Source organism: Megascapheus bottae, chromosome 9 (assembly GCF_031878675.1).
Source record: "Megascapheus bottae isolate mThoBot1 chromosome 9, mThoBot2.hap1, whole genome shotgun sequence".
Classification (NCBI taxonomy): Eukaryota; Metazoa; Chordata; class Mammalia; order Rodentia; family Geomyidae; genus Megascapheus; species Megascapheus bottae.
In genome coordinates, this window is record NC_143517.1 from 55,247,717 (window position 1) to 55,274,935 (window position 27,219).

At 47.9% G+C, this 27,219-nt stretch overlaps 1 protein-coding gene across 2 annotated transcripts in view; it reads left to right on the forward strand.

Moving 5' to 3' along the window:
* The window catches only part of Zhx2 (zinc fingers and homeoboxes 2), a 113,065-nt gene that overhangs the window by 40,909 nt on the left and 44,937 nt on the right, over positions 1 to 27,219 (forward strand). For both annotated transcript variants that reach the window (XM_090339333.1, XM_090339332.1), the window contains exon 2: positions 17,589 to 17,659. The gene's annotated coding sequence lies outside the window, so the exon portion shown is untranslated. The remainder of the gene's footprint in view (positions 1 to 17,588; positions 17,660 to 27,219) is intronic.

Genomic DNA, 27,219 nt, shown 5'->3' on the forward strand with positions numbered 1-27,219 from the left:
GCATGAACCTCATTGATACAACTAATTTGATGTTAATTGATCTAATATCAACAAATTAGAAAGAGAGGGAGAGAGAGAGGGAAGGAGAATGAACGAATGAGGGGTGTGGTCTTAAGAGCAAATAGAGGGCCTAGAGTTTGGCCTAGTGGTAGAGTGCTTGCCTAGCATGCATGAAGACCCGGGTTTGATTCCTCAGCACCACATACATAGAAAAAAGCTGGAAGTGGTGCTGTGGCTCAAGGATAGAGCTCTAGCCTTGAGAGGAGTCCAAGGACAGTGCTCAGACCCTGAGTTCAAGCCCCACATTGGCAAAAAAAAAAAAGAGCAAATAGAAACTGTGGTGTGCGGTTCAGTTTACCTGGGTGGTTTCCATGGGAAAGCTCCTTGCATGTTTTTCGCCCAGGAAACATAACAGGATTCAGTAGACCAAGGCTCCACCAGGGCCTTGTGACTGGTTCATATTTTATACAGCATCCAGGAGCTGGTGGATTGTAATTCATTTGTCTACTCCAAATAAAAGATTGTATTCAGCCAGAGGTCCAAGGGAGGAAGGGGAAAAGGAAGGAAGGAAGAAGGGAAGGAGGGAGGGAGGAGGGAAGGAAGGAAGAAGGGAAGGGGGAGAGGAGGGAAGGAAGGAAGAAGGGAAGGGGGAGAGGAGGGAGAAGCAAGGAAGGCAGGTATTTACTTCACTCCAGAGAATAAATTTTATAAGTGCTTTTCACATTTTTATTAATTGTACAAAGGGGTTTCATTATATTTCCATGCATGTATAGAATGTACTTTGATCAAATTTTCCTGTTACCTTTATCATCTTCTTTCCCTTCTCTATAAAGTGTTTTTTTTTCCAAGTCCCAGGGTATGAACTCAGGGCCTAGGCATTATCCCTGGGCTTTCTCAAAGCTAGAGCTCTACCACTTGAGCCACAGCACCACTTCCAGCTTTTTCTGTGTATATGGTACCAAGGAATGGAACTGGGGTCTTCATGCATTCTAAGCAAGCACTCTACCACTAGGTAACACTCCTGGCCCTATAATTTTTTAAAAAAACAGTTTCCATTAACCTGTTTTCACACATGTGTAGAAAACACTTATTCAAGTACTTTAATGTTGGTGGCAGAGGCTATTAATAAAGAATAGATGGACATCAGGTAAGAGAAAGCATATATGTGCGTGTTGGCAAAGGTATCGGGTATGTTTGAGGCATTCAGATATGTCCAGAGATGAGTGGCGGGCGGGCGGGGGGAGGCACTTGTCTTAAGTCACCTGGTGGTAAGTGGATAAAACAGGATACAGCCTGAGCCGAAATAGTCTTCATTATAGCTGTGCGCTACGACTGCCCAAACCTACCAAGGCTACTCCTGTTCTGCTGTGTGTTGGAGACAGGGTCTCACCACACAGTCCAGGCTGACCTGTAACTCGTTACGCTGTAGCTCAGGCTAACCTCAAATTCTTTATCCTCCTCCTTAAGACATCAGAGCCCATCAGGGTAGAAATTCAGTTTCTCACAAGTTGTACAGATGGGAAATGGAGACCAAATTTGAGATTTAAACACCCAAAACAAACGATATGCTTTTCAGAAGCACTTCCACGTTAGCGCTTCATTTTAGCCACCATGTAAACAGCTTCATTTCTGTCCTTGCTGGAGTGATGAAACACAGCCCTCGCACTTATCCACAGATAAAGGTCTCCTGTGTCCACTGGTGTTCGATGACTTTTAGTCAAGTTAGGACTGAGGAAAGGGAACCAATTTTTTTTTTTGTTGGGCACAAAGGAAACACAGGGGCAGGAGGAAAACAGTTCTGTTTCAGACAGAATCATTCCTTCACCCATTACTGAGCCACAGCCTGGACAAGCCCCCTTTCAACTCTTTCAGGTCCAGAGGAAGACAAAAGCCAATGAACTGGGGGAACAGGGCAGGGAGGGTGGCGGGGGGGAGTCGAGGAAGGAAAGGGTAGGAGGGACCCATGAGACCTATGTTTGGAATCTTGTCAGCAGAGAGAAGTTTGCTCTTCCAATAAGGGCCAGGCCTGGGAACGCTTTAGCCCCGTGGTTGTACATCTCCAGCAATCCAAGTGCTTAGCTTGCAAGAGCTAGGGGAGAGCCGTCCACATAAACAGCTAGGAAAAGAGAGAGGACGTGCACTAGTGCAATGCAGTGTCAGGGCACTTCCTGCCGGGAGCTTTTCCAATGGACTCTAGCAAGCTAGAACACACTTGAACACACATCCTTCAAATGTCCTTTGTCCTAAGTCCACGGGACTTACAAACATTTCACTCTGTGCTTCTGAAATGTATTAATATTTTTCCAAACAGAAGTAACCAGGACAGATTGATTATTCCAACAATTTTTATCCTGCAGAAAACAGGGGAAAGAAAACAACAGCGATCAATTGGAACTGAATAGTAAAAGAATTCAACAATTATGTAAACTAATGTTAGGAAAGTGATAGAAATCATTCAGTTATGCAGCGTCTATTTAGTAATGTGGTAAAGAAAGATGTGTTAAATAAAAATGCAAGCTATATATTGAATTTAGACTTTTTTAAACACATACACAAATGATAGAACTTTGGCAAAGTCTTCACATAGTTCAAGTCCTTGGAGATCAGAAATGGAACGCTCTGTGTGTGTATATATGCCAGTACTGGCATTTGAACCCAGGGCCTGGGCACTGTCCCTTAGCTTTGTGGTGGTTCATTGCAAATGAGAGTCTCACGGACTTTCCTGCCCAAGCTGGCTTCAAATCACAATCCTCAGATCTCAGGTTCTAGACGAGTGCGCCACTGGTGCCTGGTATTTCTTTTTAATTAAATACAAAGGATTTTTGCTTGTGTAATAATTTTACAAGTAATAGGTTGAAACAGGAAATCATTGTAGACCTACCCTCCTTGCTTTCTCTTCTTTCTTCTTTTTTCTTTCCTCTTTCTTTTCTTTGTTCTCTCATTACACATACCAGATTGTGAGCTGTGAGCCATTCCTGTCCGCAAAGCTATCGGGCTGAGTTCAGTCGAGCGTTGTCTTGCTAACAGCAAACTGAGCAAGCTGCAAAAGCTCAGAATGAAAACTGCACATTTCTAATTCCTCTCACCAGTTCACCCTCACTCATCCGTGAGTTCGTTCATCAAAACCTTCTTGGACTTGCTCATATTTTTAGCGGGTACAGCCTCTTGGGCCCAATGAGTTCCATGTGTTTTCCACCTCCGTGTGAAATGGCAGAGCCTGCCCAGCCCGTGTCCTCAGATGGCCTCCTTTGGCCTCCCCGGGGTCTCTCTGCTTTTTTGCATTCCTGGCATTGAGGGAAGGAAATAAGCCCAACAATTACGTGTTTGCATTAGCAAAGCACACTGGTGGAGTTAGTGGCATTGTTGGACTTGGCGCTGAGCAGACCTGAGTAGCTGCTCAGGAAGCCCCCCCACCCCCACCAAATTCACATAATAGGAATCAGTACCTCCAGAAACTTGGAGATGCTGTGCAATGCTCGGGATACAGCGGTGCTAGCTGCTGAAAATATCACACAATCATGGGAGTTTGTTTGGGTTTTGTGGTGGGCTAGCATCAGGTAACAATGCCTACCTTGTTTGGTTCAGAAACTCCAGCCATTGTGATATATGTGTTTGGCTACTTTGTAAATGAAGATGTTCATTAACATATGTGAGACCGAATTTTATTTTAATTTGTATGGGGAGATCAGGAGCTGGTGGGTCACGCCTGGAACGCTAGCTCCGCAGGAGGCGGAGATCTAAAGATTGAGCCTTGAAGCCATCCTGACAGGAAAGTCTGTGAGACTATTTCCAGTCAACCAGCAAATGGCCTAAAGGGGAACTGTGGCTCAAGTAGGACAGTGCCAATGTTGAGCCAAAAAAAAAATAGGGGGACAGCACCCAGGCCCTAATAAGTTCAAGCCCCAACACACACACACACACACACACACACACACACACACACACACCCCTTTGCATTGGTGAGAAGGTCAACAGTAGGACTGGGATAATCTGGACTAGGCCTGGGCCTGTGTGTCAATGGCAGTAATGTTCTAGACCCAGCAAGGAGGTTACTGGGTTGCATGCCTCGATGAGCCCAGAACCCAGGTTTCATGATGCTAAGAACTGGGCTCCTGCAGGATTCCTGGCCTGGCTTCTGTTTGTGCTCAAGGCATTAGAATGGGATTCACTATCAGAACCCCAGGAAGCTGGTAGCTGTGGAGAAGTCTGTGTCACAAGCTAATGACATATATCTTCTCAGGGAACTTCTTGTCCCCTAAATTGTAAGGGAAAAAAATGTAGAATTGGGTGCTGATGGCTCATACCTGTAATCCTAGCTGAGCTCTAAGGATCAAGATTCAAAAGCAAGCTGGACAGAAAAGCTTGGGAGATTCTTATCTCTAATTAACCAACAGAAAGCTGGAAGTGGAGCTGTGACTCAAATGATAAAGGGTTATGCTTAGGGGAGTGGGGGGCAGTAAGGAGAGTACCAGGCCCTGAGTTCAAACCCCATTATTGACACAAAACAAAATACAAAAGACAGAGTGATTAGAGAATAAATATGGATGACTGTGTGGACTTAACTCTTTATTCTCATCAGTTACCTATGCACACGCGTGTGTGTGCGCACGCGCGCACACAGGCTAACAGAATTTCCATGACTGAATATTGCTTCTCCCCATGTCTCTGAAGGTCTGTCTCTGTCTCTCTGTCACTCTTTGTCTCCATCTCTGACACAGAGGCATGCACACACATATGCTTATGGCTTAACAGAAAGGCCTCTCTTGTCAGGCACAGGTGGCTTACACCTGTAACTCTAACTACTCAAAAGGCTGAGATCTGAGAGTTTCCATTCAAAGCTAGCCTGAGCAAGAAAGTCCATGAGACTTTATTAATCATCAGAGAACCGGAAGTGGAGCTGTGACTCAAAGTGAGTGCTATCCCTGAGCTAAAGAGCTCAGGGATAGTGCCTAGGCCTTGAGTTCAAGCCCGATGACTGAACAAAAAGATAGGAAGGAAGGAAGGAAGGAAGGAAGGAAGGAAGGAAGGAAGGAAGGAAGGAAGGAAGGAAGGAAGGCAGGCAGGCAGGCAGGAAGGAAGGAAGGAAGGAAGGAAGGACAAAAGAAGAAAGAAAAGAAGAGAGGAAGGGAGGGAGGAAGGGAGGGAGGGAGGGAGGGAAGGAAGGAAGGAAGGAAAGGCAGGCCTGTCTTCACAAGAGAGTATCCCAGGCTGGTTTTCATGGATGACAGGGAAACCCTCCCACACACCCCCTCCGCCTGCGTTTGCAGAAACTGAGGGACCAGGCTCCAGTTAAAGAAGGTATACTGCCCTTGTGACTGTGCTCATGGGGCTAGGCCTTGCGCTTGGGTACTCCTCTTAATTATTCCTCTCCCTCCCACAATGTATACCTATTCCTCATCCCCATCCCCCCAGCACACGTACCAGAGAAAGCAGGAAAAGATTGGAACTTTATTTCTTCCTAGTTGTGTGAAGCTGGGTGAGTTACTTAGCCTCTCTGAGCTCTAGTTTTCATGTCTAAACAATAATTAGGCTTGTTATAGGATTAACACTGGTATATACAGTACTAAAAAACTGCCATATATAGCTTCAAGTCAAGGCAGAAGAGGGATTAGCTAATGCTATGGGAAATTTCAGTGTTGATGTTGACAATCACATTGTCATCATTTTCTATAGGGGAATTTATCAGTTTGCGGTTTAAATGAGCTCCTACTAGGCCTCTTCTTACCTAACACTACTTTTTTTTTTTTTTTGAGGTTAAACAGAGTTTTATTCCTTACCAGCATCAAGAATTATACTAACCAGCCAGGGCCATCTGAGAGAGGAGAGAAGAGAGGAGAGAGGGGAGGGAAAGGGAGGGGAGAGAGAAAGAGAGAGGGGGGACACTGCTTTTTTACTCAAAGAAGGAAACAATTACTGCCCAAGTTCCAAGAACACCCTAGCTGGGCAATTTGTGATGACGCTCTACTGATGGTCTTCATAATACCTTAGGTGTATAAATATCTTGATATTGAAAAAGTATGTATAATTGCAAACAAAGAAAAGTATAGGGACACTCAAGAAACACTGAAACAAGAATCAAACCCCTAAGTACAGTTCCAAAGCACATTTTATATTTTATATCATGCCCTGCCTCTGGGGCCCCAATAAGCCTAGAGAAAGGTGTCATCTGCTCACTGCAGGGTGAGGACACAGAGTCTCAACCACCTGGCATATCTTGGAAGAGAGAAGACGCTGCACCAGAATGGCAGACAAGAGCTCCATCATACAAGGTCTTGACAGGATCTATTCGGAGAATGTTACGATCTGGCTATTGTTGAGAAAAATGGGAAGAAGCAAGAATGGAACTAGGGGCGTGATGGCGGTGTTTGTTCATGGCGATGGATTCTGAGCCAGGCAGGACACAGGTAGACAGCCTTCTTGTAGGAGAGATGCACTTGCATGTTGGCAGACAGGTGAGGAGAGCTAGGAGCCTCCTGGGTTCCAGGCAGGTCAATGGCGAGAATCTTTAGATCAGATTTGGAGTTCCCTGAAACACATCGCCTCCATCTAGGCAAGGGTTTATTCTGCAATCAGTAGAGGTCCCCAGCCCCTCAGCCTTCTCTGGCAGAGAGCAGGTCAAGAGGTTCAGGTCCTGGGCACTGAGGAAGCCTTTCTATGAGCCCCCCATCCCCAGGCTTTATGTAAAGAATTCCACCACTGGCTCTCAGAAGCCCTGTCACCCTCCACCGCCAGTGAAAGAGGGAGCAATGAATGACCCTTCTCAGAATACTGGACCTGGTGCAAAAGAAAAACAATCCTTCTGCCCCGCCCCAAATATCCTACCTTCTAATATTGCAGGCTTTGAGTAACGTTTTCTATCGCCAATCTCTCTAGGATCTTTCCTCTGCTAATGTTTGAAAGTGAGTCTTTCTTTCTCGTTTTAATATTGTGCTCAGACCTGGAATAACTTTTGCCCTTTGATGGCTTCTTACTAGATGAAGCCAAGGAAAATTACAATATTATCAACAACAGTCAGAAGCCCTTCCATGAAAGACTTTTTATGCTTGTTACTTGACTTTAGGAAAATTGAGGTAAGCGGAGCTAAGTGACATGTTAAACTCTATTGGAGGGGCCCAGGACTGAGTAGCCAAAAGCGTGTCCATTTTTTTGGTGATCATAATAGCATAACAAATTAAAAAGAGCTGAGCTGGACAAAGGCACTCAGAGCAGAGCCTGGTGTATGAACATAGCTGCCATTTTGTTGTGATGAGTTTCCCCAGAGGAATGGAAGCCCAGGTGGGCGGGATGTGCTCACTGCCAGGTGTGGATTCCAGAGTTGTGCACGCTCCTCAGAGTTCCCAAAAGTCACTCTCAAAGACACACCACTAGGCACCAGTGGCTCATATCTATAAGTCTAGCCACTCAGGAGGCTGAGATCTGAGGATCTCAGGTCAAACCCAGCCTGGGCAGAAGATTGTGTGAGACTTCTGTCTCCAGTAAATCACCAAAAAGCTAGATGTGGAGCTGTGATATAGTGTTAACCTTGAGTGATAAAGCTTAAGGATAGAACTGCGTTCAAGCTCCAGAGTCAGCCAATAGACAGACAGACAGACAGACAGACAGACAGACAGACAGATAGATATAGATAAATGGCATCTGTGGTCCAAAATGCTGCTTAGACATGACATGACCCCTGTGATTTCTTCTGACCCCTGGTTGTGCTCCCCAACTTCCTCCAGCCTGAAATTGCCACCCTTAGCTTATGCAAGTCTGTCTCTGAAATGAGACAGCAGCTCTCCCTCGGGCTGTGTGCACTGTCTTGTCCTCCTGCCCCGGGTCTCCCCTCCGCCCATCATCTTCCACTTGTTATTTGAAATGAGGGTTCAGGCCCCGCCACCTCGCTCATTGCCCCCCACACTCACAGTGCCTGCCTGCCTCCAGTGGTTCTCTGCAGCCTGGAACCATTCCAGATCCTGTAGATTGATCCCAGGCCCCTTCTCAAGCTCAAGTCTTGGCTTCCTTGTGGCCCATTGGGACAGAGGCTTCTCACTCACTATTCTACATGCCTGTCCCAAGGCAGTGCAGGATGCATTCTAGAAAAGAATGGAAGCTGTCATCACCTGAGACTACCCCCAGCAAAGGGGAAACATGCTCCTTTTTGCAGGGACCTTGTCCTAGTTCCAGAAATGGCATGTGGGTCTAAACATCGGGGCACCAAGACCCCAGGGCAAACCTCCCTCTCCTGCCCTCTCTGGTGCTGGCAGAAGTCTGCTCTGTGAAGGTGGCTTCCATCACATCTGAGGCCCAAGTTCAGTGTCCCTGTGATAGAGCCAGATGCTGTGGCTCACGTCTGTAATCCCAGCTACTCAGGAGTTGAAGATTAGGGGAATTTCTGTTCAAGGCTAACCCAAGCAAAAGGAGAGATCCTATTTCAGCAAATAAGTGAGGCTTTGGCTGCATACCTTTCATCCCAGCTATGTGGAAGGCATAGCTAGGACCATTCCAAGGTAAACACATCAATCAAATCCTAGCAGAAAATAATGAAATGCAAAAGCTCCTGGCTTACATTGTAGAGTACCTGCCGGGTAGAAGCGAGAGTCCTGAGTTCAAACCCCTTACTGTCAATAAATAAACAGACAATGGCTCTCTTTGAGCTAAGAAAGTTCTATTAGCAGGCTCCAAGTCTATTTGAATCAAGGAAGGAATGACCCTAACTGTGTGGATTGGGGAGGCGTGTGTGTGTGTGTGTCCTTGTGTTTTCATTTGTGTCACCGTAAGAGAGACATTGCCCCCCCCCCAAACACACACTCACAACACAACTTCTATTTGTGCGAGGCTCCAGGACATCAAGCCACACCTTCCAAATGTCACTAATTGTCACTAGAGAAGGAAGCTAGGCTGTAAGTCAGCCCCCAGCTCCTTCTTTTCCTTCTCCCCTTCCCCCCTAGCCTCCAGATTTGTTTCAGCCCAGTAGCTCCCTCCACTGACCTGAATGTAATGATTTTATTCTTCATAAGTAGAGCACTGGCCACTCCCTGCTTTAACCTGCTTCTCATTAACTGCATAACATGTGGGAAGATAGCTGGGTCCTATTCTCAGGCCCCATTCATTTGTGGTCATACTTTCCATAACAACAGTTTGGCAGGCCAGGAACTTTCCCCTAGATTCCCAATCTTTAAGTTTCTGTCCAATAAAATGTTTCCCTGGGCATCCACAGAAGAGGAATTGAACCCCAGGTGTTTCTCAGCCTATGGACAGAGGGTCAGGTATGACAGGGACCCCCTGGATTGGGTCTCAGGTCATCATCCAATAGCACCATGGGTATCACTGAAAAAGCTCCAGAGATCCACCAGTGATCACCAGACTCAGCACAGCTCCTGGGTGAGTGCCTCTACCTGCTAATTACTCCTCAAATGACTGAGTCAACCTTCAGGTTCTCTGAACCTTGTCTGCAGAATGGGGAGGACACCAAGCACACAAGATTGGTGGGAAGAACAGTGAGGTGAATGCACGCTCACAATGTCCTCAAGGAATAGCACATCCGCCATGCTGGCTCTCCATTGGATGCTGGGACTTCAATAATAAGTAATAGTAATAATAATAAAGTCAGAACAGACCCCTGGCACACATTCTTCCTACAGAGGTCTCTGATAACTAGCCAGCACATATGTGGGCCAACAATGAACTAGGTGATTTCAGAACAGGCTCCATAAGAAATTTAACCCAATGGGAGCAGGGCCCCATAACACATACCTGTAATCCCGGCCACAAGGGTAGGATGGAGAGTCCAGTGGAAAGATAGAGCTATTCAGGAAAGGTCGGAAAGGGCCTCACTGAGGAGGTGACTTGACAAGAAGTCATTGAAAGACTTTTGCAAAGAGTTCCTGACAAGGAAACAGCAAGTACAGAGGGCTGGTGGAAAGGTACGCTGGGTCCAGATGAGATATCAATACCTGTGGGACTTGCTGTGATTATTCTTGCACCCCATTCCTTCCTCAGAGTCTGCCACCCTTGGGGGAGAAAGGACTGTCTAGCTGGGTATAGCAGGTCGGGCTGCAAACCCATCTGACGCAAATTCACAAGTGGTGAGGAAGGACTGTTGGAGTAGAGATGGGGGGAAAACGCAGGAAGGGGAATTTGAAGAGCCTTGAGGGATTATGAGAAACTTTGTAGGCCCAATCCAAGTGGGACAGGCCAGGCAAGGAGGCAGTTGAATGACCTCAGCATTGGCTGGCCACCGTGGGGTGGACAGGTTGTCCGTTGGAGATGGCATGCTCTTCATTCAAGATGGATAGCCTTGGGCAGAAATCCAGCTGAGTGAGTCACAACTGCTTGTATATCTTTCTCAGGGAAACCTGGCTGCAGAGAATCCAGTTGTGGTTTGCTGAAAACTTCTTCAGTGTAAGGCAAGGGGTTCCTCTAAGGAGGGGATATGGGGAAGGAAGGCTGGCTGCCTGCACTGCTCTTCTCAGAACCGGTGGCCTTCTAGACCCTAGGGGTGATGAGAGCTACGGTCACTTGGCTTATTGGGTCTAGTGGGGCCCTGCCTCCCCTTTCACAGCTTGGGGGCTCCTGAACTTCTGTAGGAAGCCCAGCCAGAGTGGCATGGGAAGGGAGCTACCTGGGGCCTGAGTCCCAAAGCATGGGTTCAGTTCCTCCATACAGCTTCTCTGGCCCCTGGGTCCCATTTCTACACAGCAAGGAAAGGAGCTGGGCGCTCTCCAAGGTCCCACCCAGCTGGTGTGTCCAAGATTCTTCCTTCCTTCCCCTCCCTATAGGCCCAGGCCCAAGTACAGAAACTCATTCAGAGTTAACCAGAGGCAGGTGGGGTCACAGCTCCCACCCTGGCCACCTCTCCACCTGGCTCTCATGCCCTGCCTCCTCTGCTCCAGCTCCATCCCAGTCCCTGGAAGCTGCTTCTTCCCCTTCCCCTCTGCCTGTGCTCCATCCCTGGTATGGAGGCTCAACCACCACCAAGACTACAGTCCACCTGGGCAGGGATTGGTGGACCCTGACTCAGAACCAAGATGAAAACTCCACATCAGGAGAACAAGACCTCCTCTAGCCGCCTCCTGGAGCCCTTTCATTCAGCATAAATGCAGCTCTAGCAGGCAGCCTGGCCACAGCTCTCCCCAGAAGGCCTCCTACCCATGCCAGTGCATGGTCTGCTGTGGGCGCTCTCCATTCACCTTGATTGCAATTATTTGTGTATTTGTCAGAACTCCTCTACATAATTTCAAACTCATTGACAGCAGGAGCCCAATGGTCCCTGTCCTTACCACGCTCCTCACTAGCCTCTTTCACATCTGATGCAGTGTTTGTATTCAAAGTGTTGGAGAGATACATGCAGAGTGAATGCAATTCTTTATTCTACATACTTAAAAAAAATCCTCTCCTTTCAAGAGCAAAGGATTTGAAATGTAAGAGCAACTTTCAAAGCCAAACTAGATTGCACCTTAGCTGCAGCCTCTGTACCATGGGACCCTGAGAACATTATTAACATTTCCCTCACTTGTATGTATAATCTCAGCACCCATTCTAATGGCTAAATGCATGGTACACGCAAAGTCCTTAATCGAGTGGTAAGCACCATTAGAACTCTTTTCTTTTTGAAAATACATAGTACTGCCTTGTAGTTCATTTGTCTTTAGCTCATGGCAGATCTTTTCTAGTCCTTGCATTCTGTGCCTTCCTCATGCTTGTACTAATACTAATGCCTCCAGCTACATTCTGGCAGGGAGTAAGGGGGGAGGGGGAGAAGGGGCCAGATCCCTGGCTCAGCTGCTGGCCAGTTGGGAGCTAGCAGCCACATAAAGCACTCTTATTCAATTCATGTGACTCGACAAATTTGGAATGTGTTTGGGACTGAGAGTTTTTCCAGCTATGAGTCAGTACATTTATGCTCTCACACACACATTAGAAAAAAAAAAAAAAACAGAAGAGGAGTTGAGTGAGAATCATTTATAAGTGCAAAGTGAAAACTTCTGGCAATTTTATTTTGACCCTGAGGCAAGTAATACTTAAGACATTTAATAAAGGTTTTGGAATAAGATGCAATTGGGAGAAAACATAGCCAGCTGCCTTCCCTGTATCCATCTCCACTGTGCTGTGGTTTTAATTCCAGATTTTTGTGAAATGTGATCAGAGAGAGAGAGAGAGGGAGAGAGAGAGAGAGAGGAGAGAGAGAAAGAGAGAGAGGAGAGAAAGAGAGAGAGAGAGAGAGAATCAGCATATATTAAGCACTATTGTGTCACATTATGTCACTATTAACCCACAATCAAAAGACAGTTGGTGGGAGGGTGGGCAGTTGTAAGTTGACAGGTTTGGGCTCAAATCTCAGCATGTCATTTTCATACTACTCGCTAATGCCCGTCATGTTCCATTTCATTGGTGGCAAACTAAGACTCAAAGAAGATAACACATTATGAACCTGGACACAAAAGCCCCAATGATAAACAGCATCTTACTGTCAAGTCTCCAACCAGAAATGCAATCTCCCTATTCCAAACATATTGGTCCAGGGGTAGCTGGGAGGCAGAGCAAGGCAGCAGACAGGCACAAGGCTCCGAAGGTGGTATCTGCAACACCTATCCTAGCCCCACCTCCATGGTCAGAAACCATTCCCTTAGCCCTCAGCCGCTCCCTTTGACTCCTGCCCATTGGACACCATGACCAGCCTGGTCTCTCAGGTTGATTCTCTTGCTGTGGGTGTTCACACACCCAGAGCACTCATGAGTTACAGCTCACCTATGTCTCTAATTTCGTGGGACTTATTCTCAGCTTCCATTCTCTGCTCCAGGGAGCAGCCATGAGCATGCATCAGAAGTATAGTGGTCTCCTTCACCTTGGCCAACAACCATGAGAGAGCTGGGATAAAGGCTCAGGCCAAGTACTGGGGAAAATTTTCCCCTAAAAGAATCAGATCCCCAGGGCCAGGAGCACAGCCTAGTGGTATGGTAGAGTGCTTGCCTAGTATGCACAAAGCCCTGGGTTTAATTCCTCAGCACCACATACACAGAAAAAGCTGGAAGTGGTGCTGTGGCTCAAGGATAGAGTGCTAGCCTTAAGAAAGCCTAAGGATAGTGCCCAGGCCCTGAGTTCAAGCCCCAAGACTGGCAAAAAAAAATCAGATCCCCCTTTGGTAGCTGTTTCTACGGATTCCAGAACCCCTGAGGCCACCTGGAGGATACTGTTCAACCCAGGCTTTACAGGGCCACCATGTGCCAGGAGTCACAGACACAGTCCAGGTCTTTGGTGGCTCCTGGCTGGAGATTCTACTTCTTGCCTTTAAGCCTTCAATTCTCTGAGAAACCTCAGGATTTGAATCCCCTGGTGTTTCTCTTAATTTTCTCTGCTGCCACCTCTATCTGGCTTCCAGGCTCTGAGTCTGCCATACTTCTACCCCTTGTGCCTGGCTTGCTGCTTGCCTTTCAGGCCTCATCCAATCTTCTGTGTCCTTGTGTACCTCTGTGTATCATCTTGCTGTCACTGCACTTTGCTCAGATGAGCACAATAATGCTTGTAAAGTCTTTGTCCCAAATCAAATAAGGTGAGTTCAGGACTCACCTTATCGACCATGGCCTATAAAGACTGAAGAAAGGAGAGATGGCATTGGACACTCCCTCCTGACAACTTGAAAGGGGCCATATTTTCATATAAATAGCAAGCAATTATAGAATACAACTAGGATATTCTCATGTCAACACACACACATTCGGAAATTAGCCTCTTCTCCACATTGGGGAATCTGAGATGAACAGTAGGTTGGGGCTTGTGGGAGAGATTATCCAGTGTTCAAGAAACTTGAGGCACAATGTTGAAAGCACAATGTGGGGGAAATTGGAGGATTAACCAGTGAGGCCTGAGTTTCAAGACCAGGTTGGGGCTTTACTTTTGCAAATCTGGACAATTAACCTATTCTCTCTCAGATTCGGGTTTTCCATCTATAAAAATGGGTATGTGCATGCCAGCTCCTCAGAGCTGCTATGGAAATGAGGGAGGGGACAGGGGCCCTGGCCCAGTGCCTTTCACAGAGCACTGGTTCAGAGGAAGCAGCAGTGGCTAGATCACGAAGCAGAGGCTGTTGGTATTGAACAAAGTGGGATATTATCAAGAACACAGACCAGCAATTTTGGTTGCACTTTCAGCTTGCAGAATGATGACCAAGTTTAGCTATGTATGTTAGTTCGCGTGCAGCTTTCTACCTTCTTTGACCTCAACCCTCTCTTGTTCCAGCCGGTGCCCCCACCTTCCCGTTTCCCCCTCCTGTGTCCCTCCCATCCATATGCTGTTGCCTCAGGACACTGTGACCTGTTTACTAGACCAGAGTACTTACTCATCTGTAAGTGTCTGCTGAATGAAAATGGAATGGAATGAGCCATTTGGAGAGAACAACACACCAAGTAGGGGAGGGCATCTCTCTCCTGCAGATGCAAGCAGCTTGACAGGTGTGGATTCAGCCAAACAAGAAAACAGGGAGACTGTCCACAGATTTTCCCTCCTTAGGGTCTTGTTCTGGAGGGCCAGTGGCACAAAGGGTCCTGAACCAGGAGGGAAGGAAAGAAATGTGTGCATGTTTGGAGTTCTGAGAAGACTTGGAAATCAGTTATTCATTCGTGACACTGCTGATGAGAGCAGAGCTGTCGGCTCCCTTGGCTTTAGAGTGCACTGGATGAACCCCCAGAACTGAGGATGTGATCTCTGTGTATGGTCCTGACAGCCAGGAAGGAAAGGTCCACAGAAGGCAAGGGAACCACAAGGATGTAGAACAAGTGTGAGAGAGAAACATGAGCTCCAAGCCCCACCCGCCATGCCAGTCAGTACCAAACATCTATGAGTGATGATTGGGAACTGAGTTCAAGGCTAAAGCAGAGACAGAGAGACAGAACCCACCCACTCTGTGAGCTTCTCCAGCTCTATGAATCACTGGCTCTTCCACCCTCGGCCAAATCACTCCTCTCTCTGTGCTCAAGTGCTGCTTGTCCCTTAAAGATAAAAGCAGCTATTGTCAATAAGAGGAGCCATGACCTCATCTGTATACAGCACATTCCAGAACTTTCTATGTCTTACCTCCCATCAGTTCACAAGGAAAGGTGGTATTAATTAGGGGAGAAAGGAGAAAAGAATATTCCAGAAAGAAGGCACAGCACATCCAGGGGCTGCATAAAGCACAAGGCTAGGATCCAAGAGGCCACTGAGCTAGAACATGGGGAGCTAGACAGGGTGAGGTGGCTATGGCAGTCCAAAGGTGAGGCTATCTGGGGCACAGGTGGACTCTGGTAGCTGGTCCTACCTAGTACGTTTCTATACATTGTACTTCTCATACTCACTCTACTATGTATGTCCTTCTCCCTTAAAAATTTTTCTAGGTTTCACTTCTTGATAATCTGGGGGTTAGCACAGAATCAGCTATGCACAGGTACTCAAGAAATGATTGTTAACCTACTCAGTAATTAACAGTAGCACAGCCAATATTTCATTGCTCTCAAGTATACATTTATTTGTCGATATTAATATCTCCAGTATGATGCTTTAGAGCGATAGATGCATTGTGGATGGATATATTGGCAGTCTGAAAATGTTAAGAATCAGGGCTAGGAGGTGGGGGAGAATCTAACAGACCATTTAGAACTCCTGCAAATCTGTAGCACAGCATGGTTCTGGTGAGAATAACAGTAATAGTGATAATAATGGTAATTATTAGTAGTAAAAATACTTAGTAAAATATTAAAAATAAAAGAAAAACAGTAAAAGTTTAAAAAACAGTAAAGAATAGTATTAAGGCACATTAGATCTTGAATAAAAAAGAAGCTGGGCCCTGGTGACTCACACTTACAACCTTAGCTACTCGGGAGCCTGATATCTAGGGGATTGAGGTTTGAAGCCACTAGCAGAAAAGATTAATTGGACACTCTATCTCCAATTAATCAGCAAAAGACTGGGCTGGAGATATGGCTCAAGAGGTAGAGTACCCACCATGAGGGACAATGCTAAGGGATAGAACCCAGGCCCTCAGTTCAAGCCCTAGTACCAACAAAACCATAAAATCCAAGTTAGCTGTTCTTTTGGCAGTGGTTTCTCACACTGGACTGAAAGGCCTAAGGGTAATGGGTGAGAAAACTAAAATTCCTGGAATCAAAGTAAATTACTCACTGTGAGTAAATCCAATAGCTCAAATTCCCCAACAGGAAGAAAATCTAGAACTAACTGACTGGGGAAAAAAACTAAGGGGAGACCCTGCCTTTCTCCTAGCCAGTGCCTCCCTCTGGGTATCCCACGATACACCCTGGACTGCCCCCCATCAACCACATGTTGTGTTCAACCTGCCCATCCCAGCCCACCCGGATCACTGTCCCCACCAAGACTGGAAAGTGGCCAGCCTGCCTCTCACCCCCTGCTTGATGCAGAAAGGATGGCAGGTTCCAGAGATGCAAGACCCTTGCTTTGACTCGCTCCACTCTCCAGCTCACCAGCCACAGCAAGCGAGCTGTCGTTTCTTGAGCCTGTTTTCTTGCCTGGAGATAAGACGACCGCTGTCTTCCTTCCATGATCTAAGAGCGTGACAAACCAGGCTCTGCAGACACTTGCACGCCCCATCAGCACCCGAGGGTCTTGTTAAAATGCAGGTCTGATGCTGCAGCGCTGAAGCTCTGCCTTGCCAACGAGCTCCCAGGTGGCGTCGTTTCCACCTGTGAATAGCAAAGAGTGTTGCTCAGGTGTGTGGCATGTGTGGTGTGGGTTAGCCTACGTAAGCGCCACCTCTGTGGAAGGAAATTATATTTTACTCCAGCCAAAAGGTGTCCCTTGGAGAGTGGGCAATTTGGGCTTACCTGAGAGTTCTTGGGGAAACAAGAAAAAAAAATCCAATTTTGCTTTGAGGGTGTTGGGTGTTTGGAGCAAAGCTGTCCCCCCCCCCCCCACACCCTCATGCCTGCAATTTCAGCTGTGCACCTGGTTGCCTTTGCCTGCCTGGCCCTGGAGGCCGGAGGCTGCAAAGCCTCTGGCTCAGGCCTTAACTTGCCACTCTAGGAAGGAAAGCATATTCGGAACCAGGGACGGCTTTGTTCTGCCAGCTACAGCTCTCCCGAGGAATTCTCAAAGCACACTGGGTGCATTTGGCAGGAGTCTCTAGGGCTATAAATACGCCTTGGGGGGCTCTCGTCTTAAGGGACTGCAGTGTCTTTTCCACTTGAGGCCTAAGCACAGAGCTTTTTCCCTTTTACCACACCAAAATGGAGTCCCTCACAACCTGCTGCTGGCAACAGGCAATGGGAACAGGAGGAGGGTAAAGAGGGGTGCACCCCCTCACAGTTCTGCCCCATAGATTTCTTTCCTTTCACTCCTAAAAGCCGGCCTTGCCACAGGCTGCTGACTCATCTGGGGTTAGGGTCTTCTTTTTTCTTTCTTTCTTCCTCTGTCTCAGAATCACCACAAAGCTGGGAGATTTTTGAGATTGGTTTAAGGAGCAGGGAGATCCTTGCACAGATTCCTTTTCGTGTTCTCCTCCCCCACCTCCATCCAGGCTCCTGTGATTCAGTCCCATTAGACAAGAGAGGTGGACACCCAGGGGTTCTGTGCTGCGTCTAAGGCCGAATTCTTCTGCTTTGCAGGTCTGTCTGCACTGACTGCTCTTGGAACCCAGCTGTGAGAAGATTCCTAGGATGTAAGCCAGACCACAGCGGTGAGTGACGCCACACGTGGTGGCTTGGTCACACCTGGCTTTGCTGGATTTAAGGAGAGGCATGGGAGGGGATGGGGTGGTTCTGAAACTCTTTCCATTGGTGCGAGCCCACCTGTGCACAGAACAAGGTAAGCAACCAGGTGTGAGGCCCTGGGAAGCTGCTGGGTCCCTGCCAGGCTTCCTCAGAAGCCTGAGAGCCTGCAGGTGGCCAGGCTGCACCCTCTCCCCTGTTCAGTAGGCGTGTGCCCGGAGTTGTTTAGGAGAGAACTAGGGGGAATCCTAGAACAAAGTGGGAGCTCCCTAGCACCCACAGCTCACCATCATCATGAGGAGGCAGGGCCCAGGCAAGGCCTCTCTGAAAGACTCACCACGGGGCCGCCCTGGACTTTACTGAAGGAAAGAAGAGCCATGCTCAGGCATCTCAGGTTAGTAGTGAGTTCCTTGGTCTTGGCAGAGTTCAAGCTGGAGACACAGCCATGGACAATGGTGGAGAACAGCTTTAGTAGAGCAGTGTCCCTGTGGTCTGGCACTCTAGAACCCTGGGCAGGGGAAATCGGGGGAGAAGGTGAGGATGCAGAGAATCACTGGGCAGATTGGTGGCCATGTTTGTAAAACTCCCAGCACTGACCCTGCTTCCGGTGGCTGGATCTGTTGAGGAAGCTACTTAAGACAACCTTGGGTCCCTCTGGTCCCCCAGAGCCATCCTGTCTGATGTCTGTGAGCTGACTCCAGACAGCATGCCTGCTGCAGGTGTGACACCAAATACCTGGGGTAGGACATGGGTGGGCATTTGGAAAGCATGCTGATAGTGTTTGCTGGCAAGCTTCCTCTTACAAGCAAGGCCACAAAAAGAGCTATCCACTGGTCACACCGTGCAGCGACTTGGCCTAAGTCACAGGGACGCATATGGCAAGGCCACCCACTGCCCATTCCCCAAGGTGGCAGAGGGGGCAGAAGTGGGTAAGGCCTGGGCAGGTGAGAAGCTTATGAGCTTGGCTTTTCCCAGGAACTTGGGGCCCTTGGGCAGGGTTAAGACAAGTCCCACGCATTCAAGTGTCCAAAATCCAGACTGCTGGACCCAAGAACAATTGTATGTCAGGTCCAAATTGGGGGCATGAAGGCGAGGTACAGGTGGTGTTGAATGATGGCTTGCTCTGTGTCTGGGCCTCTCCTCCATCTGGGTCAGCTGCAGCTGCATTTCCCCAGGGCCTCTACAGGCCAGACACTGTGGGAAGCCAGAGATGGCCTGGTGTATTACAGTAACTGACAGCCTGGAAGAAGCCTGGGTTTGACAGTATTGTGTACAGGCCATCGGTGGGTGTGAGTCCAGCACCATCAGAGAACACGGGAGGGAGAGAAGCGAGTGGGGAAAGGGAGAGGAGGAAAGTTGAATTTGAGTTGTGATTCAGCAGGTCCTTAGCCAGCTTCAAGCAAGACAGAGCAGTGTCCGTGCATTCTCAGGCCCTCACATGTAGTTGGTACTCAGTAAATGATGGTTGAGAGAAGAGAGTTCAGGGAGGTGGTATCTGTGTTTAAGGACAAAGGTCCTGGAGTAGATTACCCGGGTCTTCTTCTAGCTGTGGGGACCCTGGAAAGTTGCCAGCATCTCTATGCTTCAGTTTCCTCATTTGTAAAATAGGGACAGTGTGGCCTTAGGGATTTGATGAATTCATTCAGGCAAAGCTGTCAGTGCCTGTACATAGTAAGTGGCCCCAGTCTCTCAGCCCTTGTTCTAGATGTGGCCCAGGGCCCAATATCGGGCCAGAGGCAAAGCAGGCGCTTCCGCCTGATGTCCCAATGTAGCCACAAAGTTGTCCAGAGTCATTTCTTTACCATGGAGATGTTGTGGGAAGGTGGACTGGCATCTCTCTCACATGAACCCTCTTGGTTCGGACTCTGATCCAAAGTCAGAGGCAGCTCTGCCATCATCCATGGCTAAAATGGTGTGAGCCCATCTCTTCCTTCCTTCACAGAGTGATCTTGAACCCTGCAAATCACAAACACCAGAAAGATGTCATTGACCCTGACAGAAGGTTATTTAGAACTCGAGCTTGGATGCATCCTCCCAAGGTCCTCAAGGACCTCGGGGAAGGGTAGAAGACAAATACAGCTTACTAGATTCTCAGAACAATTCTTTGTTTAACAAAAGGCCCCACCCACCACTCTAGGATTTGAAGTCTATTTTGGATAGACTATTTTGGCCTGAAATGCACAGGGTTATATTTCTTACATTAACAATAGGCCTGGGGCTATAGAATGGGCCTGGTTGGGGACCTACCTGGGGACTCGAGTGCCCCATTCTACCCTGTCTCTAGCTGGAGTGTAGGATGGAAATCTGTGCCAAATTGTTTCTGACATAAGCAGAACCTGTGCCACAAGGGTCTAAAAATAATACCAGTCTCTTTTCCCAGGCACTCACAGATCAGGACCATGTAGCCACAACCCCACTTCTACCTGGGGTGAGAAAGGGGAGCAGGGATGAGGAATCCAAGAGCACTGTACTGAAAAGGGTCCCAATACAGATCTATTAGAGCATGCTGCAATGGATTAGTGATGTCTGCCAGGAGCTCAAGAGGATGACTTTAGCATGCATGCCATTTTTCATTATCCTGAGGCAAAGTGATTTCCAAGGCTGTCTTCCAGCCCTGTTCTTGGAAGTTTGCTGGTTTTACACCAGAGAGGCTTTGCCTAGTCCAGCCTCACTAATCTGGACCACTTTAGACACAGCCCAAGTGAAGTTAAGACATCCCCTGCACACAAATGAGCTTTTAAACCCTTCAGCCCAGGTACCCCACTCAACCCAGCGAGCAAACTCAGTGCAGACCTGGGAACCCAAGACCTGGGCTTAAGCAGGCCTTAACTCCTAGCTAAACACATGTGGCTTTTCTCTGTAGGCCAGTCTGTGTACTTAAGACTAGAATTCTACTGAAACTCTAACAAAAGCAAGGCATTTTAAGGAAGTCAAGAATCATTGCAGGGTCAGTTTGGCTTCTGTTGTAAATGGCCAGGGAAACTGGATCAGAAGAACATGGCTGGACTTGCTGAGAATGCGCTGTTTTTTCTTGAGTTCCTACACACTTGATTGAGATGAGAGTGTACAGCTAGACTCCCCGCCCCTATACACACACCAAACTAACCAATCTGTAAAATGGGGAAATAATATCACACAGCTCACAAAAGTTGCTTTTTCCAAGTGTGCTCTCTGCACCACCACACCCATGCCCAAGAGGGGCTTGCTTCTTTTAGTGATTAAAAAAAAAAAAATGCCCTTGTGGTGACGTACCCTCACATGACTCTTTAACTCTAAGGGCTTCTTCCTTTGCTTTCTGATGGCTCTTTCATAGGAAATGGTCTACTTAAATATTCAATTTGAGTTGCTTTGCTCAAGTGCCCCAGGTGGGTGAAAATCAGTCTTCCACATGCGCATGCGTGTATGAGCCTGTTGCTGGGCCGACAGGCGCATGAGTGGATGGACATGTCTGCTGTGTGCGGCGTCCTTCAGCAGGGTTCTCTAACTACGGCCCCAGACCACTTGGCAACCAGACCCCATCCACCTTCAACACCCAATTCCATCCCTGCTGGAGGGAGAGGCAGGAAGGGGACTTCACACCAGAAGTGAAGTGTGAGCAAACCCAAAGGATGGGCTTTCCTTGTTTAAAATGGGCTCCTTTCTGTCTGAGGATCATCAAGAGAAAGATTAAGCTTGCAGTAGTTGTTGCCATGCTGGGGGATTGAACCCAAGGCCTTGTGCAAGCCAAGCAACTCATCTTTTCATTGAGCTACATCCCCGGCCCTGAGGCTAGCTCACAGTTTTAGAGGCTGGAAGTCAAAGGTCAAGTGGCCTCATCAAGTTGGCCTTCAGCGAGAGCCTCCTAGCAGTTGCATTACTGCGGTAGGAACTGGTGTGGAAGAAACAACCCAGTGACGCAGAAAGCCAGGGGGATGGATGCAGGAGTGGGGCCTGGGGCTGCACCACAAAAGAGGGTCCTGAGCGATCTTCCTTACTCTCTTTCAAGGATGAGACTCTTAGTAACCTAACCACCTCCCACTAGACTCCACCTCTTAAAGGTCCCATCACCTCAACATCACCTGGGAATCAAGCACTGACATTGGTGGCTACCCTCCAGCCCCATGGCACCACAGCAGATGCTGTGTGGCCTCTGTCTGGTCCTTTGCAGGAGAAGAATGCTGGCCTCACGAGAAACCTGGATAGTGGAGTCACCCAAGCCTGGCTTTGGATGCTGGCATAGATGGTCAGGGCTATCCAGACACCTGAGGCCTTGCCTTCGTGGTGACTCCAGTGGTATTTGTCTGTAGCAATCAGTGGAGGGCCCCTGGAGTGATAGAGGTGATATCTGGAATTGATTGATCAGCTTTCTACACCCATCCTCACACCTGAGGGCAATCACAGTGGGTCCTCTTAGGTGCACAGAGGCACAAGCTTGAGGAAGCAGATCATTCACCTGACTCTCCATGATGCCACCGTAAGACAATGCAGAGCCAAGATTTGAACCCAGGATACTCTGGCTATACGATTTTTAAAATTGCTTCCCTATTGTTACCATTATTTCTCCCTTAAGACAAAAGAAAGCTTTGTCTCTCTCCATTTACTTCCCTGACACCTCTCCCCCCCCCCCCCCCCCCGCTTCTCCCCAATTATCTGGCAAAATTCCTTTCTTTTTACTACCTCAAAAGGGCAATGAAAGCAGAAGAGCTGTCACAGCCAGGCGCCAGTGGGTCACACTTATAATCCTAGCTACCCAGGAGGCTGAGATCTGAGGGTCACCATTCAGCACTCACCCAGGCAAGAAAGTCCATGAGCCTCTCATCTCCAATTAACACTAGAAAACTGGAAGTGGTGCTGTGATTCAAAGTGGTAGAGAGTTAGCATTGAGCAAAAAGAGCTTAAGCCCCACAACTGACACACACACAAAAGAGCTGGCTCTGACAAAAGCATGTACAATTCGTCCATTCATCCATCTACCCATCCACACCCCAAACAAATCCAGCCCCAGGATAACAGGCCACATCTTCATCACCTACAGCCTCATGCCCTAAACCTCTGGACCTTCCAGCGTCCTTGTCACCAGGACATTCAGGATGCTTACTCCATAGGACCAAGCGCTTGAATTGAATAGGCTGCTATTTGGGCAGCCCCTCCCCACCCCCCTGCACGTTACCATGGTGATGTTATTTTAACAAACATCTCCTTAATATTTAATGAAAATTATGCTTCTGACAGGCGAGCAGAAGAGCAACCACACTACAGAGGGTTTCTAGGGGCCCCAAGGACTTTTTTTTTTTTTTTTGCAGAAAGCCAGCAGTCTCCTCCTCCCCCTCCCCTAATCCTTCTATTCTGTTTGTCACCAGAAAGTGTGAGCATTCTGGAGAAAGGGGCCTCATGATGCCACTCGTGGGCTACAGCAATGGAAGGCTGTCACATTTTTAATGTGGAATGTCACCACGGCTCCTTCAGGAAGGGAGTAGCAGGATGTATTATTAAACACTGATCTGTGCATTTCGCTCCTGCTTGTCTAAGACTGCCGAAAGCCTTGTTGGTTCCTAGCGTATTTTGTTGTTCCTGTTGTTTTAGTACTGAGGCTTAAACTTAGGGCCTGTGTGCTGTTCCTGAGCTCTTTCACTCAATGCTGGTGCTCTACCACTTGAGCCACAGCTCTGCTTCTGGCTTTTTGGCATGTAATTGGAGATGAGAGTCTCAGTCTTTCCTGCCCTGGCTGACTTCAAACCACAAACCTCAGATCTTAGCTAGGGTTACAGGTGTGAGCCACTGGTACAAAGCCATTGTAGTCAAGCTGGGTTATAAGACAGCATATGCAGAGCCCAGTGTGTGTGTGTGTGTGTGTGTGTGTGTGTGTGTGTGTGTGTGTGTGTGTGTGTGTACGTGTGTACGTATGTACTCATGCTAGGGTATGAAGCCGCCCACACCTCCTTGTCAAGATACCACCTGTCCTACCCAATTGATTCAGTAAGAAACAGGTGCAGGGACTGGGAGATCCAGCCCTATTCCCACAGGGGACACAGGCCACCCTCTGGCAACCTCTATTATTGTTGGTCTTATATGCCATACACTAGGCTAACTACTTGAAGTCAAAAGTACTGCACATTCCAGATGCCCAGTGAGAAGGATGAGTAAGTACACTCAAGTGGAGAGAAAAAATAATGGTGCTCTCTTAGCCTTGAGTAAGCTGCCGAACTTTTCTGTGCCTCAATTTTCTCATCCATAAATTGAGGATAATAACACTACAGACACTAGCAGTCATCATGCACTTTAGAGTGAAATACACACACAAGAAGACCTAGGTGAGAACTGAAAAATACTTAGCACCAGTGGTTCACAACTATAATCCTAGCTACTCAGGGGGCTGGGAGCTGAGAAATGAGGTTTGGTGCCAGACTGGGCAGACAATTCCCAAGAGACTCTTAATGTCCAATTCACCATAAAAAGCTGGAATTGGAGGCATGGCTCAAGTGGTAGAGTATCAGCCACAAGAGAAAAAGGTAAGTGAGAGGCCCTGAGTGCACACCCCAGTGTTAGCACACACACACTTAAACTTGGGAAGCACTAAATAAACTCTGTGGAGAATTACATGCCCCGGTGGTACTTGCATGCAATTATATAACAGCAAGCCTGTGATGGGCATTTACTTTACCCAGGCATGGTACCATCTTAGACGTGATACCACCTTATCAAATTTCCTATCATTGTCATTGTCCTCACCTTGTAGTTGAGGAAACTGAGGTGCAGAAAGGTTGGAGAACTTGCCCAAGGTCCTGAGGCCGATCAGAGAGGAGTTCAGTGTAGTTTGTCTGGATCTGCTACTCTGTCACAGCATGAAGTGCACTACAAACAGAGGGTGCCAGATTGAAGCCTTAGCTTGTTGCCTGCCACAGCATCCATCACACACGTGGCGCCATGGAAACTGGGGTGCACCCCCGAGAGTGCTTCTAGGGGGAGGATCTCCTGGAATGTGGCCTTGGAAGCCACGGATGTCAGTGGGCAGAGGTGGGGTATGAAGGTGAGAAGCAGCTAGTAGGTAGGAAAGCTGGGGAAATAGGGGAGCTGCAGCTGCATTTGAAGAAGCTAGAGGTTCAGAAAGCAGATCTGTGGTGCTGGGTGAGAGCTCATCTGAAATGAATATAAGCTTTGTTTTTGTTTAATTATCTTTAAGTAGTTACACAAAGAAGTAACCATTTAACAAAGCAATTTGTGAATACAGCCTGTCTTGATCTTTGTCAGCCCTTTCAACGTTTTTACTTGCGCCTCTCATTCACCTCTTCCCCCACCTTCTGAATTTGGTAGCGTATACATTTGATTCTTGAATGAATGCATTCTATTCCTCTTCTTCTCCTCACTAAACTGATTATTTAAAATAAAGAGAGGAGTTTAATTGACATAGTGGATTGGGAGAGGAGCATGGAAAACAAAAGGGGATCTCAACACGCATATCATTTTCCATGTCCTCAAGGCAGGATTTCTTGAGTGTGACAGCGAGAGAATTTGTGTGTAGGAATACTTATACATGTGGGAAATAATGGCACTTCCAGTCTGTACCTCCCAGAACAAAGAAAGAGGAGAGAAAATTTGAAGTGTGTAACAAAATTCAATCAAGTCATTGTGTGCTATGGCGGGGTGACAGTGGCTCACACCTACATCCTAACTGTTCAGAGGGCTGAGATGTGAGCATCACAGGGGTATTCGGAGCCAGCCGAGACACAAAAGTCTGTGAGAGTCTTCTCTCCAATTAAACATCAAAAAGACGGAAGTGGAGCTCTGGTTCAAGTGGTCGAGGATCAACCTCAAGCAAAAAGGCTGAGGGACAGCACCCAGGCCCTAAATTCAAAGAACTGGCACCCCCCAAAAAGAAAAATGAAAATGAGGAAAGAAAATGCCACCACTTACCTGTGTATCAGTTAGTTATTGATCCAACCTCTGAATAACAGGAAACATTAGTTCTCAAATCCACACGGTCCTCTGATCCCTATTTGCCTGGGTTTGGCTCCCACCCCTGAGGTCAGTTTAGGGGCTCTGCGGTCCTGACTGGCTGCCTGCTGGCGCTGGGAGTTGGCTCCTGGTCTGTGGATCTGGCATGACCTGGGCTGAGCTGACAGGAGACACTGCTCACACATCACGCACCCTGTGCTAGGCCTGCCCAGGCATGAGCTCATGATAGTGGCAGAGGACCGAGGGTACAAACAGAAGGTGCCAGCGCTTGCTCAAGCCTTGGCTTGCATCATATTTACCAATCCCGCTCCCCACCCCCCCATGCACCAGTATAGACACCATGGCCAGAAAAACAGTGGCAGAGGATGAAGCACAGAGACAGCACTGTGTTTCCCACACCCTCCAAGGGAGATGCAGAGGGGGCAAGTCCTCAAAGACACACTGAGACATCCACATCATCTCCCCTGCAACCAGAGCCACTGGGCGGCCTTGACCTCCAAAGATGGAGGTCAGCTTCTGATCCCTGTAGACCCAGACGTCTACAGTCATAAGTAAGATCCATTCCAGGCACAGGGACCCAGCATATACTCCAAAGCACCCGCCTGGCTGCGTTGCTTTCCCTAAGTGGCTTCCCCTCAAAGCAGAGCAGGACAGACAGGCTGGGAGCTCAAGGTCTGCTACTTGCCTTCCCTTGGCTCTAGTACCCAAAGTTTGCCCTAAAAAGAGTCCACCTAGAAATGTAGATCGAGTGAAGAAAGCCAGGCTTTCTTTCATAGTAACCTAGTACGTTGAATTGATTGATCCTTGACACTTCCCACAGCAAGCTCAGTGAGCTCAGTAGGGCTGGTCTCCTCAGGCCGGCAGATCCAGGCTTGCACTCCATCTCTGTCTTTTTCCACAGATTTTCACTTGATTCCTTAGGCCAAGTGTAGTAGTGCCCACTTGTAATCCTGGCACTTGGGAGGGCAGAGGCAGGAGAGAGAAAAAAGGACAAAAAGGAAGCAAGGAAAATCCTGCCTGTGTCTGGTGCAGGAATATCTTTTGTGAGCTATCACAGGGAACTCTTACATCTGAGAGGGCTGTTATAAGAAGCTAATGAACACCCAAGAATCCAGGAAGGCCCACTCCACTGGAGAGGAGCCCTAGAACTGCCCTCTTTCCTTCTCCCCCAACCCCAATCTTTTTTAAATACAGATTTCTCTGTAAGAGAAACAAGAAGTAGGACTTGGAAATTGGTAATCCATTGTAGCACTCACGGAGTCTGGAGTCCAGAGTCCAGAGTCTGCCTCTGTTGTTCTAATGTCTACCCCAGTCGCTAACTCTGTGCAGGTCATCAGAGGCATTGCTTCTGCTAAGGCTGCTATCTCCATCTTCCAGGGCATTTAGGAAGATGAAGGGATATTGTCTCCCTCAGGTCCCTGTCTAGTCTGTCTCTTTCTGCCTTTCCCACAAACCCATTCAAGTTCAAGTGCAGCAAGCCCACGTGACTCTCAGAGTCATAGGACTCTAACCCCCATCGCTTGGTCTACACCCAGTTGCTCTGATATGGACTGGAAGCACTGAACTTTCTCTCACCGGTGCTCACGCTCTTGATCCC